Source organism: Saccopteryx leptura, chromosome 2 (genome assembly GCF_036850995.1).
Source record: "Saccopteryx leptura isolate mSacLep1 chromosome 2, mSacLep1_pri_phased_curated, whole genome shotgun sequence".
In the NCBI taxonomy this organism is placed as follows: Eukaryota; Metazoa; Chordata; class Mammalia; order Chiroptera; family Emballonuridae; genus Saccopteryx; species Saccopteryx leptura.
This window is the reverse complement of record NC_089504.1, coordinates 92,228,304-92,246,594: the sequence shown is the minus strand read 5'-3', so window position 1 is coordinate 92,246,594 and position 18,291 is coordinate 92,228,304.

The window sequence follows — 18,291 nt, the reverse complement described above, 5'->3', positions numbered from 1 at the left end:
AGCAAAGCCCCAGGATACAAAATTAATATACAGAAGTCTATTGCATTCTTATATATCAACAATGAAACTTCAGAAAATGAACTAAAAAAATCCCTTTTATGGTTGCAACAACAACAAAATACCTAGGAATAAACATAAAAAAATATAAATGACCTATATGATAAAAACTACAAATCATTGTTAAAGGAAATTAAAAAAGACATAATGAAATGAAAAATATTTCTTGTTCTTGGATAGGAAGAATAAATATAATTAAAATGACCATATTACCCAAAGCAATATATAAATTTAATGTAATTCCCATCAAAATTCCAATGTCATTTTTGTAAAGAAATACAACAAAAAATCATCAGGTTTTTATGAAACTATAAAAAACCCCGAATAGCCAAAGTAATCCTAAGGAAGAAGGCAAAGCCGGGGCATTACAATTCCTGACTTCAAATTATATTATAGAGCCATGATAATCAAAACAGCATGGTATTGGCAGAGAAATAGACACTCAGGCCAATGGCACAGAATAGAGAGCTCAGAAATAAAACCACATATATATAGGGAAATCATCTTTGATAAAGGCACCAAAAACACACAATGGAGAAAAGAAAACCTCTTCCATAAATGGTGCTGAGAAAACTGGAGAGCCACATGCAAAAGAATGAAACTCAACTACAGTTTGTCTCCTTGTATCACAATTAATTCCAAATGAATCAAAGACCTAAATATAAGATATGAAACAATAAATTACATAGAAGAAAACATAGGTACTAAACTCATGGACTTTGGCCATAAAGAACATTTTGTGAATTTGATTCCAAAGGCAAAGGAAGTGAAGGCAAAGATAAATGAATGGGACTACATCAGACTAAGAAGCTTTGGTACCACTAAAAGAAACTGGCAAAACAAAGAGACAGCTAACTAAGTGGGAGATGATATTTTCAAACAAGAGTTCAGATAAGGCCATAATATTCAAAATATACAAAGAACTCATAAAACTCAACAACAAACAAGCAAACAATCTAATTAAAAAATGGGAAGAGTTGCCCTGGCCAGTTGGCTTAGCAGTTGAGTGTCAGCCTGGCATGTAGAATTCCCAGGTTTGATTCCTGGTCAGGGCACACAAGAGAAGCACCCATCTACTTCTCCACCTTTCCCTCTCTTTTTCCTCTCTACCTCTCTCTTCCCTTCTCACAGCCAAAGCTCCATTGGAGCAAAGTTGTCCCGGGTTCTAAGGACGGCTCCATGGCTTCCACCTCAGGTTCTAGAATGGCTCCAGCTGCAACAGAGCAATGCTACAGATGGGCAGAGCATCGTTCCCTGGTGGACATGCCGGGTGGATCCCAGTCAGGTGCATGCAGGAGTCTGTCTGACTGTCTCTTTGCTTCTAACTTTGAAAAATTTAAAAAGAAATGGGAAGTAGACATGAACCTACACTTCTCCCAAGAAGAAATACAAATGGCCAACAGATATACGAAAATATGCTCATTTTTACTAGCTACTAGAGAAATACAAATCAAAACTACAATGAGATACCACCTCACACCTGTAAGATTAGCTTATATTAGTATGACAGGTAATAACAAGTGTTGGAGAGGCTGTGGAGAAAATGTAACCCTCATCCACTGTTGGTGGGAATGTAAAGTAGTACAACCATGTGGGAGAAAGTATGGTGGTTCCTCATAAATTAAGAATAGAACTACCATATGACCCAACAATCTCTCTACTGGGTATATACCCCCAAAACACAAAAACATTGATACATAAAGACACATGCAGCACTATGTTCAACACAGCATTGTTCACGGTGGCCAAGACAAAGAAACAACCAAAAAGCCCTTCAATAGAAGATTGGATAAAGAAAATGTGGTACACACACACACACACACACACACACACACACACACACACACATATACACACACACACACATTATGGAATACTACTCAGCCATAAGAAATGATGACATAGGATCATTTACAACAACATGGATAGATCTTAATAACATTATACTGAGTGAAATAAGTAAATCAGAAAAAAACTAAAAACTGTATGATTTCATACATAGGTGGGACACAAAATTGAGACTCACGGATGTAGATAAGATTGCAGTGGTTACCAGGGGGAGGGGAAAGGAAGAGAGGGAGGGGCATAAAAAACAAACAAAAGTTGACGGAGGACAATTTGACTTTGTATGATGGGTATATAACATAATCAAATGTCAAAATAATCTGATGATGTTTTCGCTGAATCTATGTACTTTAGTTCAGTGGTCCCCAACCCCCGGGCTGCGGACTGGTACTGGTCCGTGGGCCATTTGGTACTGATCTGCAGAGAAAGAATAAATAACTTACATTATTTCCATTTTATTTATATTTAAGTCTGAACAATGTTTTATTTTTTAAAAATGACCAGATTCCTTCTGTTACATCCGTCTAAGACTCACTCTTGATGCCTGTCTCAGTCACATGATACATTTATCCGTCCCACCCTAAAGGCCGGTCTGTGAAAATATTTTCTGACATTAAACCGGTCAATGGCCCAAAAAAGGTTAAGGACCACTGCTCTAGTTGATTAATGTCACTTTGTTAAAATAAATTGTCCAAATAAATTTTTTAAAAAAAGAACAATACATTTTAAAAATTAAAATGAAACATGTAGGAAAGTGATCACTGTGTTGTTCCTTGAGTTCCAGGTTCCTTAGCCAGTCTGTTTTCTTCTCTTCATATTTGAGAGTCTCCTTATGATTTTCTTGTATTTAATATCAAGGGGTTTTAGTTGTATTTAGTGTAAATGAATAGGGGAATATATATCTACAGAAAGAGTCTATTTTACCTGATAATCAATGGTATCACAATATTAAAATGTTTTAATGAATTTTTAGTATCTAATATAACAAAAGTATTTAGTAATTTACTGGTCTCCAAAAATAGTACTTTATACATTATAATATTTTAAAATAATTAAATTCATACTTTATCTCATTGCAAATTTTTTCAAAATTTTTTTTCCATTTATTTGAGAGAGAAAGAGGGAGAGAGAAGCATCATTTTGTTGTTCCACTTAGTTGTTTTCATTAGTTATGTACTCATTGGTTGCTTTTCATATGTGCCCTGACTGAGGGTCAATCCCATGATCTCAAGTGCACCAAGCTGAATATTTTTTTTTTTTTTGCATTTTTCTGAAGCTGGAAACAGGGAGAGACAGTCAGACAGACTCCCGCATGCGCCCGACAGGGATCCACCCGGCACGCCCACCATGGGGCGAAGCTCTGCCCACCAGGGGGCGATGCTCTGCCCATCCTGGGCGTCGCCATGTTGCGACCAGAGCCACTCTAGCACCTGAGGCAGAGGCCACAGAGCCATCCCCAGCGCCCGGGCCATCTTTGCTCCAATGGAGCCTTGGCTGCGGGAGGGGAAGAGAGAGACAGAGAGGAAGGTGCGGCAGAGGGGTGGAGAAGCAAATGGGCGCTTCTCCTGTGTGCCCTGGCCGGGAATCGAACCTGGGTCCTCTGCACGCTAGGCCAACGCTCTACCGCTGAGCCAACTGGCCAGGGTTTCCAAGCTAAATTTTTATCCACTGAGCAACCTAGCCAGGGACTTATAGCAATCTTTTTTTTAAGTGAGAGAAAGGGAGATAGTGAGACAGATTCCCGTATTCACCCCTACTGAAATTCACCCAGCAATACCCAGCTAGAGCCAAAGCACAAATCAACTGAGTTATTTTTAAAACCTGAGGCTGATGTGCTTGGATCAATGGAGTTTACCTCAGTGCCTGGGGCCTATACTAGAACTAATCAATCCACCGGCTGTGGAAGGGGAAGAAGGAGAAAAGGGGAAGAGGGAGGAGGAAAGAAGTAGATGGCCACTTCCCTTGTGTGCCCTGACCAGGAATCAAACATGGTATGGCTATACACTGTGCTGATGATCTATCCACTGAGCATACTGTCGGGGCATCATAGTAATTTTTAATGTTGACTAAATCTGTGATTCAATGAAATGTTTTCATAAAACATGTTCACTTGCTCTTTTGTAAGAATAATATACTACATGCAACTACATGCTGACAATGTTTCATATAACATTTTTAGAAATTTGTTTTCAAAGTCATAGTTTCTACATAAGCTTCAATAAAGATTAAATTATAATAATTTATTTTATTATCATCATAAATCTACTTATTCAATATTATGATTATTCTTTATTTTTAACTTAATAATAAACTGACTCATTTCTGGACTATATGCAATGCCTCTTGATAAATTGATTCTCTATTTCTTTTTTCACTATGAGAAACTTCAGCCTACTAAGCAAAACTTTGCATAATAATAGGTGGATTTTTTTAATTCCAGCTTAGTTCCAAATACACATTTTCAATAATTTCTCTCTTTTTTTTTTTTCTATTTTTCTGAAGCTGGAAACGGGGAGAGACAGTCAGACAGACTCCTGCATACACCCGACCAGGATCCACCCGGCACGCCCACGAGGGGCGACGCTCTGCCCACCAAGGGGCGATGCTCTGCCCCTCCAGGGCGTCGCTTTGCCGCGACCAGAGCCACTCTAGCGCCTGGGGCAGAGGCCAAGGAGCTATCCCCAGCTCCCGGGCCATCTTTGCTCCAATGGAGCCTTGGCTGCGGGAGGGGAAGAGAGAGACAGAGAGGAAGGAGGGGGTGGGGGTGGAGAAGCAAATGGGCGCTTCTCCTATGTGCCCTGGCCGGGAATCAAACCCGGGTCCCCCACACGCCACGCCGACGCTCTACCGCTGAGCCAACCGGCCAGGGCCTCAATAATTTCTAAGTCCATTATGAGCTCTTTGAATGTCCAATGTATTTTGTAGGAATAACTACTGGTGTTGAGATCCAGTTATATAAGACATGCAGTTTCTTTATACATCTCTTAAAACAATATTTAGACCCATTGCAAATATTTCAAACATATATACTTTCTCTGTGTTTGATCAGGACTTCTTGCCTGACCAATCTTCCAAGCAGCAGTTAATCTTTGTTGGCAATTCTGACTTGAATGCTTGATTATAAAATCAAACCCAAGATTTATGGTAATCAGAAGGGTTCTTTAAAATTCAAGACAGTATTCCTACTGATATGTACATTAAAAAAAAAATAAAACAGAGAGTAGGAAATCAGGCACAAATCATCCAGAAAAAAATAAGGAAGGACTTGTAAAATACTGCAGTTGCTGCTATGTAGCATTTATTAATTCTGTGGAAAGACAAGGGAGTGTGAGGAAAAATATATAGAGAAAAAGGAAGAAGAGGAGATGCCATGAATTAGAATACATAATACCATTAATATCACTTACATTTTCATACATTTGGTGAAACTATTTGGGTCATTAAATAAATGTACTTCTTTGTTTCACGAACTTCTATGATGTATATACCACAGTTGTTGACTCTGGATAACTCTATTTTTAGAAGTTTATTCATTTTTGTCCTGTGACCTTTCTGGTAAGAAAAACCTATATATACATTCTTCTATGGCAATGGGATTCTCAGTAACTCAGTTTTGCTGAAAATTAAAATTTGTAGAAAAATGCTTCCCAAAATATTTCAAGTTAAGATTGTATAAAAAGTATAGCAAAATTCAAGATCTACAAAGAAATCTTTAAATAAACATTAAGAAAACAAGCAACCCAATTTAGAAAAAGATCTGAACAGCCATCTCACAAAAAAAGATATATTGATGATAAAAAGTATATAAAAATATATTAAGCATTATGGTCATTAGGGAATAAAAATTAAAACAACAGTGGTGTCAATGAGCAAAACTATCAGACTTTTAGTCATTTATAACTATATTAACTATTCAATTTAATTGCACTGATTTTAATACATACTTCGTTGTACCCTCACATTATCAGTTCTTGGAGTTTTATAGAGTGACAACCTATCCCATTCTGTTTGAGCTACTTTATACTAAAACAAAATAATCATAAATTGCATTGCTTATAAACAACAAACCTTTATTTCTCATAATTCTAGAGGCTGAGAAGTCCAAGATTAAGGCATCAGCTAATTAAGTATGGTGGCTCATGAGAGCCCGCTTCTTGGTTCATTGATGGCATTGTGTTCTTACATAGTTCTCTGGAGTCTCTTTCATGAAAAAGAGCAGTAATCTTAATCACGAGGACTTTGCCCTCATGACCTACTCACCTCCTAAAGGACCTTTCTTCTAACATCACCTTAGGAGTTGTAATTTCAACATACACATTTAGGGGACACAAATATTTAAACCATAGCATAGCCTTATCTGTTGATTCTCTGGGAATTGCCTTCAGCAAAAGAGAGCCACCTTTCCTAGGTCCATGCCTCCTTCTCAAGGGTGGCCTGAAACCTGTGACTGATTATTGTGAGAGTTTAATCCTGGCCCCCTGGCCCAAAATTGAACCATTTGAAGTACCAGTACAACTTCAAAGCTTCTTGTGGGAATAGCAGAAGCCTCATATGACTTTATTGTCATCCAATTTCTACTTCTGTCCAAACTTCTTTTCTTTCATTTCCCCTCTAGAGTATATTTCAGTAAGTAAACTCTAACCATGTCTCTACCTCGGAGTCTATATAGCAGAAAACTCAACTTTTTCATAGTGCCAGGTTTGGTTCCAGAAAGAAGATATGATGGAATTTTGGAACTATATCACTAGCAAGATACTGGCAATGAGAATCAAATAACGTGTTTGCATGAATAAACAGTAGTCCATGTTGCAATGTGATTGTTTAAACTTTCACCAGTGATGAATTGACTATTATGTTAGGAAAACAAAATAGTAATTTATTTATTCAAAGGTGGTAACATTTGAAACATTTAGAAGATACAGTAATTAAAAATAAAATGAAAATATGGCCATTGATGGAAAGGTTGATGTTCTGGAGACAAACAATAAAAGATGGAAGGTGATTAATCATCAATTAAAAGTTCAAGATAAAAGCCCATGGACCTTCTTGAGGACATATAAAAAGATCAGAGCATCTCTAAAGCTAAAGATCAGAAAAAGTTTAGAGTCCAGAACTTTCCATAAGTATAAATGAGCTCAAACAAACATTAGATTCTCAAATTTGTCAGGTCTGCAACGATCAGGAATGCAGCCAAATAAGGGGGAAAAAACCCTGCGCACAGACAAAGATAACTGAGTGTATGCATCTGAAAGTATTTAAACGTAGGTCTGTAAGAATGCAGAAGGGTCTCACTCCTTCACTCAGATTGAAAATGATGCAGGAGTTTTTTTGGGTTTTGTTGTTTTTTGGGGAGTTTTGCTTTGTTTTTAGTGATAGGAGGGCAGATAGAGAGACAGACTCTTGCATGTGCCCTCATTGGGATCCACTGGGCAACCACCGTCTGGGGCCAACGCTAGAATCAAATGAGCTATCCTCAGTGCTCAGACTGATACTCCAACCAATGGAGCTATTGTCTGTAAGAGGGGAAGAAAGAGAGAGAAAAGGGAGAAGAAGGGAAAGAGGAACAGATGGTCACTTATGTGTGACATAACCTGGGATTGAACCCGTGATGTCTGCACCCAGGGCTGACACTTTACCCTCTGAGCCACATGCTCTCTTATTTCAAGATATTTATGAAAGTACACAGATTTTTTTAGGTTTTATTTTTTTAATTAATTAATTTATTTATTCATTTTTAGAGAGAAGAGAGAGACAGAGAGAGAGAAGGGGGGAGGAGCTGGAAGCATCAACTCCCATATGTGCCTTGACCAGGCAAGCCCAGGGTTTTGAACCGGCGACCTCAGCATTTCCAGGTCGACGCTTTATCCACTGCGTCACCACAGGTCAGGCCAGTACACAGATCTTAAGGTAAATAAGAATCTAGCTAAGGGCCATATACTGAGCTAAGCAACATTATCTTATTGTAGGTACTATTTATCAAGTGAAAGGTAACCAATGTTTTTGTGATATAGCTATATCTGAAAATGGGAGCTAATCATGCCTTCTTTGGGAATCCCTCAACTTATAGCTCTTCTGAGCTCAATTGGTCTGTACTCATTTATTATCATTTCATACGTCCACCATTGTCTTGCATGTAGAGTGGCTGGGATGTCAGAAATGGTACCCAGGAAACATGAAATCACTGTTACCCAGTTATATCAATTATGCTGTGTTTAGTAAACCTTACTCTTCTTGAAATATTTCATGTCATAAGTTTTATTTTGTTCCTACACACCAGCCAATGTTTGATCAAAGTGAGCATTGCAGTGCCTCAATTCAGAAATAATTAAAAACATTATTCTTAAGGCTTGTGACCCTAGACTGTTTTGATAGTTTGATTAGGTTAAGCATTATTTTCATTAAAATTTTAAATGCATATAAACTTAAGAAATACATGTTATTTCAAAGTTACATGTGGGTAACAAGTAAAAATATTTTATTTAAAGCAACAACATATTTTTAATATCTCAATTTTATGTATAATCTTTTTAAAGCTTATATATAGAATACCAGAGATATACTAAAATAGATATATTCAGGCTCAGGCTGATATCCCTTTGGAGAAAATGTTTCAGCTGTGAATTTTGTTCCTGAGATTTTAAAGAGGTGACAATGTTCTTATAATAGTATCAGAAAAATAATTTACTTTATTGAGCAATAAGAGAATATGGTTAGTTCAATTTTCAGAAAGGTTAGAGTGTTCCACTTAAGGTCTATTTCCTACATTATATTTTTAGATTTGACCAAAGGTTAATAAAGGAGAGAATAAAAATGAAATATTATGAGAACTTTTAGCAATCTGTGAAAAAGTATTGTCTTATCGACTTATCAGTTTTTTCTATTTTTTATTTTACCAAAAGCTTTATACTTTATTAACTGCTACTTTTAAATTATATTCATTACAATGAACTTTTCGTTGTAAAGTCATTACATAAAGAAACTTGACCCATATCATTATATAATGTCTTTCCTTAATAATTTAACAAACATTGACTTCCTGGTATGAAATGAGACAATCTAAGTCATTTTAAAAATGCATAAGTTTCTCTAGGTAGCTATAAATTTTAAATAAGAACAGTATATAATATCTTGAAGCTTAGCTTTTCTATTTGAAAATACAGTTAATCTTTCCACAATTCTAGTTCTCTATCATATATCCTAATTGAGTTGACATTTCACGTTTTCTATGATCTTTCTAAGTTGGTTTGTTAAAGAGATGTCATACTGAAGAATTTGTCTTCCCAGTAAATTTGAAGCACTTTGCATCAAATTTATTCATAGATTTTTATGACTTTTTATTTTCTGTTATAAAAGTAGAGAAGCATAAACAGCAGTAGAACAATTATTTATCTTTAATGGTCATGTCAAAGGAGATTTCAGCTTCAGTAGATCTCAGAGATTGACAGTGAACTTGGAAATAAGAATATCATAAAGAAACCAGAAGAAAAGTCATCTTAAAGGTAAAGTCAGTTAGTAAGCCAGACCCAGAAATAAAACTCTGTTCTTAGACATAAGGGGCACAAGAGTTTTTAGTTGTGCAATAAAAATATGAAGGCCACCTAACTTTGAGACCCTGCCTTAAAAGCTGATATGTTAAATCTCAAAAGCCTAGTTGTCTAATTGTATCATTCTTCCCACTGACGATATTATTAGTAGAGAGACTAATATATTGTCTTTAGTAGCACTAACTTCAGTATAATGATGAATATCAGAATATCTAAGCCTAGGAAAGCTCTTTTCTAGTTCTGTTTTCTTTCTGGAGGGGGTAGGAAAAAGGGATTCAGCCCAAGAGATAAATTTAGCATAATTTTTGGATTTGAACATTAAAAACGTCAGAGTCAAGATAGCACTTTATTTTCTTCCTTACATAAGATTCTGCCTTGTTTCCAAAAAACAAGTAAAGCATTTTGATAAAATTTGACAGCTTATGTAGTTAATTTTTGAAGACACTGGAAAAAGCAATTTGGCAGAATGCCCCCTGTCTACCAAATAGCCCCAAAGTACAGGTAGCCAAGACATGGTCTACCATATAGACATGCTACATGTTACTGTGTAAATTCGTTCACCATTTGACATCTAATACTGACTTTCCTCTTGTTTGACTTCAAGGACCCATGTCTAAGTCTTGAGAAGCAATCATTCTTGGGTTGGAGGTATTTGTATATAATATGGGAAATCTAATTTCATAATTTTGGATACAGGAAAGTTCTGCTATATAACCCACTGATAGGAAGTAAAACAGAATTAAAACAGTGGTAGGAAAAGGCAGAGTTATTTCTCTGCGTTCTCAGCAGAGCCACGGAACTATGAAGTTTGCTGGAATTACTGGCAGAAAGAAGTTAAATGCAAGTGGCAGTGGGGCAGAAAAGATGAGTGGCAGAGAAACTGGGCAAGGCAGTATTGCTTAAGAAAGTAACACTACTGAGCATAAATGGTGAGGCTTAAGTGAATGAGCTGAATTGAGGAAAAACAGTAGTGGTACGTAACAAAAGGATTTGTGTCTTTCAAGAGCTGCATGATCTAGTATAAGTAACAGAGGTGGAATCTGAGGAGGGTAACGATATATGACAGTCTGAAAATCAGAGGTCTATTAAAACAGATAATTAGGCATAGGGAGTGGAACATTCAACAATAATAACATTAAAGATTCTATGATATATTTAATTAGACTTCATGAGAATATAAAAAAAAAATTCTGTAGCGTAGGTTCTACAATACAGATTATAGCTATTTCCCCAAAGTACAAAGTCCTTTCTCAACTGAGTCCTTCTAAAGTAAAATCAATATAATGGTCCTATTATTGTTATCTTTTTATTAAGAAGGATTCTGTATGCTGTGGTATGAATGTTTGTGTCCCTACCAAATTCATACATTGAAATTTTAACCCCCAAAGATAATGATGTTAGGGCATAGGGCTTTACAGAGATGCATAAGTCATGAGGGTGAAGTCCTCAATCGGGTTGCTGCCCTTATAATAGAAAACCCAGAGAGATCTCTGAAGTTTTCCACCATGTGAAGACATAGCAAGAAGGAACCATCTATGAACCAGAAAATAAGCCCTTACTAGACTATGCATCTGCAAGTATTCTGATCTTGGTCTTCCAGAATCCAGAACTATGTGAAATAATTTCTGGGGTTTTTTGCAAGCCACACAGTCTATGATGTCTTGCTAGAAAAGCCCAAAGGGACTAAGACAACAAATAAGAACTCTCAAATGTTTCTGCAATGTAGGAATAAAGGAGAAGAAGAAGAGGAAGAAGAAGAAGAAGAGGAGGAAGAGGAGGAAAAGGGGGGTGGAAGAGGGGGAGAAGAAGAAACAAGAGGAAGGAAAAAAGGAAGGAAGGAAGGAAGGAAGGAAGGAAGGAAGGAAGGAAGGAAGGAAGGAAGGAAGGAGAAAGAAGATAGAAGAAAGAAAGAAATAGAGAGAGAGAGAGAAAGAAAGAAAGAAAGAAAGAAAGAAAGAAAGAAAGAAAGAAAGAAAGAAAGAGAAAGAAAGAAAGAAAGAAAGAAAGAAAGAAAGAAAGAAAGAAAGAAAGAAAGAAAGAAAGAAAGAAAGAAAGAAAGAAAGAAAGAGATGAACTGATTGGGATAGTTTTGCTGAAGAGATACAAATAAATGTCCATGTGCCTCAATAAAAATTATGCATCTCCTGTTCTCTAAGTACTTAGATTTTTTTTCAGATTGACCAGGGGGCATTTATTATAATTTATAAAGCATGATAATTATATGACTGCAACAACCAAATGTAAGTATCAGCCTTATTTTAAGCATTTGAGAGTCTTCTACTACGTTCTATAAATTGAGCTTTTATTGATCATCTACATCATTAGCAAGGACTAAATTAATGTACATTTTAAATAAAAATGACCAATTATCACAAAATATATTAATATCTATATTTTACATTTGAGAAACAAATATTAAAAATATTAAGTAACTTGAATGTTGAGCTATTTATGGTAATTTGATCATAAATAAACACATTATATATATACACACACATGCATATCCAGTGTGTCCGTAAAATTATGGTGCACTTTTGACCGGTCACAGGAAAGCAACAAAAGATGACAGAAATGTGAAATCTGTAACAAATAAAAGGAAAACTCTCCCAGTTTCATACCTATTCAGTGCAGTTCGATGTGGGCTCACACACAGATTTTTTAGGGCTCCTTAGGTAGCTATCCCGTATAGCCTCTACAGACTTGTCACTGACTAATGGCCTACCAAAACGGGGTTTCTCCACCAAACTGCCGGTTTCCTTCAACAGCTTATACCACCAAGTAATGTTATTCCTATGTGGTGGCGCTTCGTTATAAATGTGCTGATATTCACATTGCACTTTGGTCATGGATTCGAATTTAGCGAGCCACAGAACACACTGAACTTTCTTTGTACCGTCCACATCTTGACTGGCATGGCTGTGGGCTGCTCCGCTGTATACATGGTGTTGCGTCATCATCTGTGCATGCGCACATGCTGCCACATCATCCTACAGAAACTGGGAGTTTTCCTTTTATTTGGTGCAGATTTCACATTTCTATTGTCTTTTCTTGCTTTCCTGTGACTGGTCTAAAGTACACCATGACTTTACGGCCACACTGTATATGCAAATTTCTCATAATTGCATCAAATATCCACTTTCCTTTGATATTGAAGCTCTGGCTTAGTTCAATTTGTATGTGGCTCTAGCTTTTAATTAACTCTCTATTTCACTTGTACTTAACTTGTTATCTGTCAATGATCAGAAAAGAACTTTCTGTGAATTATTCATTATGATGAGTAGGGAAACATTACACTCTTGAAACAGTGCTTCTGCTACCTAATACAGGATTTCATGTCAGCTGTCCACCTACACAGGCATTTGTTCAATCTGGCTATAGCCAGTTTTATTAAAGAGATTTCTAAAAAAAGTAAAGCTAGCCCACCTCTTGATATTTTTAAGTTCCCTTTTGTCACTAATGTATTGAGAAACTGTGCTGCCACTGTATTAGTTTGTAGTACTTTTTGTGAAATGATGTGGCAACAGTTTGTTTTATTCTGAGTTAAGACTGGGTAAGACATTTGATGATTCATAGGAGTGTGTCTTGTGAAAAGAGTAATATATAATATGTAATATGACCACATTTACTCATTTGCCTTGTCAGCTATTATAATTTAGTAATTTTATTCATATCTTCTTTTTTCCTCTTTGAAATACATGCATATACATTAACTTTCAAGTTTAATTTAATTTTAAAATGAGATGTCAAAATTCTTTTTTCAAGGTCAATAAGTAATGTCCTTAATCAAGGTACAAGCCCTTTTCTTCAACCATTTTAAAGAGGATTACTTTCTCTCTTAAAACATCTTAAAGCATCTCATTACAAAATCTGTCACTTTATAACATACTCTGGACATTTAAAATTTTTATCGTCTTTCTTAAAATGCTATCTTCTGTAGTGCAGAGTTGCTTAAACTTAGGACAACTGATCTTTTGGGTCAGATAATTCTTTGCTGTAAGGGGCTGTCCTGCTCATTATTGGATATATTGCAGCATCCCTGGACCCTGCTTTCTAGATGCCAGTAGTAACTGCTCCGTCTCAAAGATATGACAACCCAAAATATTTCCATATACTGTTAAGTATATGGAAATATTGGGCAAGCTCCATGCCCCTAGTTGGGAACCACTGCTTTTGTGATCTTTGTGATCTGGATTACAAAGCATTTATCTGCTTACCTTAGTCAATAAATATGTGCCCTTTGTTCCTGTGATTCTTCTTTGATATGCGTTATATTTTCAATTTAAAAATTAGCACTGTAGTTTAAAATGAATACCATTTATTACATATCATTAATGCTATTGCACTTTATTGTTCTTATAATGAACCATATTATTAATTTATATTTATTTCAAAACACTCAACATTTTATTGAATTCTAATTCAGAAAGGTCATTGGAAAGAAAACATGTATGGGATAATGCATTATCTCAATCACTCAGTCACTGTAAAAAGTATTTGTTAAATGTCAACCCTAAATAGGCATATTCCAGGCTCTTATATACAAAGCAAAAGCAAATGTGGTTTAAAATCTAATGAATATTATTTAAAGAGCAATATTAACTATTAACATACAGAAAATATGAAATTTTGCCACATATTAACTACAGCTAACCGATGTGATCCAAGAAAGTTTTCCCAGAGAATTACCACATCCCCTGAGTTCAGCAGACAATGGGAACCTAGCACTCAAAGGGTGTGGTCTTTCTGAGCCAGAAATGTCAATACCTGCAGATGATGGTGAAGCTGACATATATGTGCTATCGAATTTGTGCTGGGCAGTTTGCCAAGCATTTAATTGGCATTCTATCTAATCCTTGTACTTTATAATCAGTCTTTCTAATTAAATATAATCACCAATATCTTTTTGAAGTAATTTTTATTAATGTCATTTTAGAAATGCAAATAGTGCAGTACAGGGAGGTAACTAACTTGCTGGAAGTCATGTAGATTAAGTTGTTTAGTTAGGTGTGAATCCCAGATCTGAAGGTGTGGACCCTGGCTCAGGAGTCAGGGTCATTAAACATTAGACTATATTATATTACAGTTCTATATTATATCACTTTATAGAAATAAACAACTTAAAATGTTTATAATATCTGGAACAAAGATATTGAAATGGTTGAAAGGAGGAGATGAGGGTCTATGGAATAAGGAAAGGATTCAAAATAGCCTTGAAAGGTAATCGGTGAGCAGATTTTGGAAAGCTATGTTAGAGAGTTTGGACATTTTCTTAAATGCAATGGAAAACTGTAAACAAGTTGTAATAGACCTATCAGTTAACATTGTGAAAGTTCATCTTATTTCAAGAAAGCAGCACTGTTTGAAGGAGTGGGAAATTAAGACAAAGATCAAGGTGAGAGATGAATGTGATGTCTTGGTTAATGGACGTGGATTTGGGGTTAACTGGAAGCACTTGGAAAATTGAATTGGAAGAAAATGCGGTTTGAGTATCTCTGGAAGCTGACTCTGAGATGGCAATAAATATTCAGGGAGGTGATTAGTGAGTACATTTGAGAATAAATAACACCTGAGAAATAAAAAAAAAAAAAAACAAAACATGGGATTGAGCAGAGGGTAAAGTTAGGCTGTAATGCAGAATCAAGAAATGACGTAGCTCTAGTAACTGAGTTGAGCATTCAGAGATGTCCTGGGCTGGAGCAAAAGTGCCTGGCCATTATATATGTCTGCACTGAGTAGTCTCTGGATACAGGATGCCCCAGGAAGAGGGTGAGTGTAGGGAGATCTCAGCTGGTAGCAATCTCTGAAGAGAGCTAAGCTGATGGTGTATTACAATATTTAGAATAGAAAGATCTCTGCAAGGGTTGGAAGATTAAGGTAAAGAGGCATCAGTGGCTATGATCTGCTTAATAAATTCAGCAATACAGCAAATGGTCTTTTCAGATGCTAAGATAATCAACAAGAACTGATCAAGTATGTGGAGAAATATGATTAATTTGATCTTGGATAGATTTGAAATTGATGTACCTATAAGGTGTCTAAGTGAAACATATAGTAGCTATTCAGATACATGGGTCTGAAGTTTAGGACAGAAGTATGTTACATATTTGAGATTCATCAATATGCAGTTATAATTGCCCATATGGAATGAATAAAATTACTCAGGGATAATGTTTAGAGAGAGAACTGGCTGTTCATAAACTGCAAACATAGCACAATTTCACTTAGTGTTATTTACTTTTATATCTGGGAGATATCTGATGTTTTGTGTTTATTTTTTTCCAGGTCTTATTCACACTCAATTATAGGAGAGAAAGGGGAACAGCATTTTTCAAAAACGTCAGATCAGTCTCTAAAAAAATAAAATAGGTTAGTCACTGAAGAAACATTGTATTATGTGGTTGGTTACCAGGCAGGTACACAAAGTTCAGACTAGAGTCCTGTGTTTTGGTTCCTGATTTCTGTTGATTATCTAGAAACTGTTAGGGTCACAGATGGTTTTTCTAAATACTTGCTCCATTTCCTCACCTTTTTTGCTTATCTCTTTATTTTAAAATGGCAATGTGTCAGAACAAAATATGGCAATATCTGAAGCAGTTTGAGGTAAGGTAAAACTGCAAAACTTGAACTGTACTTTTTGCCATCTTCAGTTTCTTTGCTCTTACATTTTTCTATGCTTGTTTTTCTTTATATATACTTCAATAGGCCTTTTGAATCAAAGTTTGTGAATTGATTGTTATAATTATTTCTGATTGAAATATCATTCCATCAAGCTTATTAAGTCTATTCATTTTCTTCTCACTTAAATTATTCAATTGTCAAATAAATAATGATGAGCTTAAGAGGTCCTTTTATTATGAAAATTTGAAAACCATTATTCTGGTATAAGTACATCAGCTGTGTGTACCAGTAAGATACTATAAATGAAAACCACTATTTTAATTTTTAAGTGTATTGTTATCTTGAGCGATGTATGTTTTATATATTAAAAATAGAACTTCCTTGGAAATCTCTAATATGTAGCAAAAATATTTAATATAATAATTTATGATTATAGTAATATTGGTTCTATACAATGACTTTATTAAATCTTAGTAACTTTAATATCAGGTCAATAAATTTCTCAATTCAGGAAGCTGTTAATTGCAACTAAAAGGATTTTTGACTAAATTAAATTGTCATTATATAATGATAATACCCATCAAAGTAATTGTTTAGTGATAACCTAGAGCCAGATCATAAAGGAACAGGTGTTATCAGGGAGATAACATTTAAGTAGAAGATACATATCAGAACAAAATACTAATTTAAAATAAGAGCATCACTATTAAGCTATACTGTAAAATTAAAAAGCTTTTCTTTAAGTATCAAAATACCCATTCTAAAACATATGAACTTTTGGTAATGTGGGAAAGAAAGAATGAAAAAAAAATACCTAAAGGTAAATGTTGTGAACCAGAAAATAGGATAGTCTCCCATAACATTAGAATAATTCACAAGCCTGAGGGTTAAACTATTCAGAAAATTATCTTAATCATATTGTTTTATGTTTGAGACCACAATTCCTCAGTCAAGTAGGTAACGGAGGAAAGAAAGGCTAAAACAAATACAAGAGAGCAGCTAGGGAATGTTGTGGCCTTTTTTCCAGGGATTAAGCCTGTAGGAGAAATTTGGAAAGACACCTGCAAGTAGAAATATATGCTAGCATCAGAAAATGACAAAACTGAAGCATATGGATGTCCCAGATTCAATCCTGGCCAGGGCACACAGGAGAAGTGTCCATCTGCTTCTCGACCCTACCTCATCTCCTTTCTCTCTATCTTTCTTTTTCCCTCCTGCAGCCAAGGCTCCACTGGAGCAAATTTGGCCTGGGCACTGAGGATGGCTCCGTGGCCTCTGCCTCAGGTGCTAGAATGGCTCTGGTTGCAATGGAGCAATGCCCCAGATGGGCAAAGCATCACCCCCTAGTGGGCATGCTGGGTGGATCCCAGTAGGGAGCATGCCGGAGTCTGTCTCTCTGCCTCTCTGCTTCTCACTTCAGAAAAAAAAAAGAAAAAAAGAAAATGGCAACACTGGATTAATGTCAATGGTTTAAAATTTCAAACACATCTGCTGGCATGTCAAGTCCCAGTTTGACTACTGGTCAGGGCGCACAGGAGAAGCAACCATCTGCTTCTTCACTCTTCTCCCCCCTTTTCCCTCTTGCAGTCATGGCTTGAGCAAAGTTGGCCTCAGGCACTGAGGATGGCTCCATGACCTCTGCCTTAAGGCTAAAAAAACAAAAACGGCTCTGTTTCTGAACAATGGAGAAATGGCCCGAGATGGGCAGAACATCACCCTTTTGTGGGCTTGCTGGGTGGATCCCAGTGGGGGCCCATACAGGAGTCTGTGTCTCTGCCTCCCCTCCTCACTAAAAAAAAAAAAAAAAAAAAAAAAAAAAAAAAAAAGTACTGTGATAGATTGTCACATTAATGGTTCTAAATGAATCATGTACCAGCTCTTACATAGATTTCATTCACATGGCTCTGGACTTTGCTAGGTATCATTGCTCTGTTTGGCCAATGGGGCATAAGAAAACATGACAGAAACAGAAATTTAATAAACTCCCAATCATTGGTGTTTTCTCACTTGAAAATTTTCTGTAACCATGTAAGGAACCAGTGATTCTACTATAATATGAGGAGAGTATGTGGTGAGGCTAACTGAAAGACATCATCCAGACCCAGCATGTAAGTGAAGCCATCTTAAACCCTCTATCCACAATTGGGATGCCACAATACCCTTGGAAAGCCTCTAATAATTTTCTTCTCAAGAATAAATCTTATTGGCTTTGGTTGAATGCAGAATT